Source organism: Daktulosphaira vitifoliae, unplaced genomic scaffold (assembly GCF_025091365.1).
Source record: "Daktulosphaira vitifoliae isolate Bord-2020 unplaced genomic scaffold, ASM2509136v1 Scaffold_2, whole genome shotgun sequence".
In the NCBI taxonomy this organism is placed as follows: domain Eukaryota; kingdom Metazoa; phylum Arthropoda; class Insecta; order Hemiptera; family Phylloxeridae; genus Daktulosphaira; species Daktulosphaira vitifoliae.
The window spans coordinates 3,945,737-3,947,833 of record NW_026099573.1 but is presented as its reverse complement, the minus strand read 5'-3'; positions in this window follow the sequence as shown (position 1 = coordinate 3,947,833).

The following is a 2,097-nucleotide window of genomic DNA, read 5'->3' as shown; positions in this document are numbered from 1 at the left end:
AAAAAAAAAAAAAAAACACATCATAGTAAAATTAATACCTTCTCCGCTTCGCATCGAAGCTAAAAGAAATATTTTTAATTTTTCAAAAAGTTATAGTTTTTTTAAGTATAAAAATATTTTATGTTAAACAGTGATTTTTATAAAAAATTACATTTTTCGTTAAATTCAACGGCTATTTTCCCTTAGAAGAATAGATATCGGAACAAATTGTTAGCTTCGATGCGAAGCTGAGAAGGTATTAGTTTTACTATGAAGTGGTTTTTTTTTTTTGTATCTGTTACCACTTTTTCTCAGCTCTCACCGAACGGATTTCTTTCAACGATACGTCAAAAGATCACAAATCGTATCTAGTCGAAGACATTACCCTTCAAAATTGAAAAAATTTCCCTCGTTCCCCGTAAATGGGGGAAACCTCCAAAAAAATTACAAATTTAAAAATCGCTAATTTTCGAAATTTTTTCAATTTTTTTTACTAAAAACTGCCGTAACTTTTTCAAAAATGAACATATCAATATAATTTTTTTTTATATAGATGCTTGATGTCTTTACCTATCATTTGGTATATTTTTTTTGTAAATCTGACACTTAACCTGCCCACAGGGGGGGATTTAAAATGACAACTTTTTCACAAAAAATTAACTTTTTCAACTTAACTTTTGAAAATGTTCCGGAAGGTCTGACACTTTTATATATATCTTAAATTAAAGCTAATGTAATGTACTTTAATTTGAAAAAAAAAAATTTGACCTCTGGACTTGTCTTCATGGTGAAAACGGCTACCGAATGCTATTTTTGTGTGAAAATTTTCGATTTCATAATTTACATTTTTTACTTTAAAGTGCTATAACTTTTTAAAAAATGTATGGATCAATACAATTTTTTCATGAGAAGTAGTATTTATATACATCTTTCATTGGATATACATTTTTTTTTAAATCAGACTATTTTCCTATATATGGGGGGCTTCAAATATAAAAAATGCATATAGAAAGTAGAACTTTTTCAACTTAACTTTTGAAAGTGTTCCGGAAGGTCTGACACTTTTATATATATCTTAAATTAAAGCTAATATAATATACTCTATCTTGAAAAAAAAAAATCCCTTTTTAATTCAGGATATTAATAAGAAAATAGCATATCATGTAGCTTTTGGAATAAAACACCAATGTTTTTTAAATTAAACACTATCTAAAGATTTGCATCGAAGCGTTTATTTTTGATAGTGATTTTAGTCACTGTCAGATATCATTATACTTGATCCAGTCACCACTGTGCCGCGACCCCCCTGTGCTGGTTTTTTTTTTATTTTGAACTTGCAGTATTTATTGTAAGCTTTAAATTGACATATGTTTAAATTGCGCAATATTTACGGAACATTTTCAAAAGTACTGTTTGCTCGAATGTTTCAAGTTTTGAATGCCCTCCGTATAAGAGGAAATTGTCCAATTTAAATAAAAAGTATGTCAAATTATAAAAATTTTATATAATGTATTTAGAAAAAAAGATTCAAAAGTTGAAAAAGTGACGCGGCGATGCGCAACTTCCGGTTTTGACACTAGATGGCGACTGTGACACAGCTACCTCTCCCCTTCCGACAAGTAGCATGACGCCGAGTGACACGAACCGGTCCGGCGTTGCACCAAATAATAAAAACTTGACTTTCGACTTCCTTACGAAAAATCACCGTTACGACTTTCATTTTGTTTGTTTTATTTGCGTATAACAGTAATATAAGTTGTCAACGATTACCTAACTAGTGTGTTATTTAATTATTTGTTATAAAAAAACCTATAAATCTATCAAAAGTTGAGTTTTATAAAAAATATTGCTATTTTGAATCCTCGCCTCTGAACAGCTTATGTGTTAGATTTTCAAAAAAATGATATTAAATAAAAAAAAAATATCTGAGGTTTTAATATAAAAAAAAGTTATGTTGATTTGTTAATTTTTGAAAAAGTTATGGTAGTTTTAAGAAAAAAATTTATAAATTTATAAAATTGTGATTTCTTGGAGATTTCCCACCTATACAGTGAACGATGGAAATTTTTTCAATTTTAATAGGTATTGTGTTCAACTAGATACGATTTTTGATCTTTT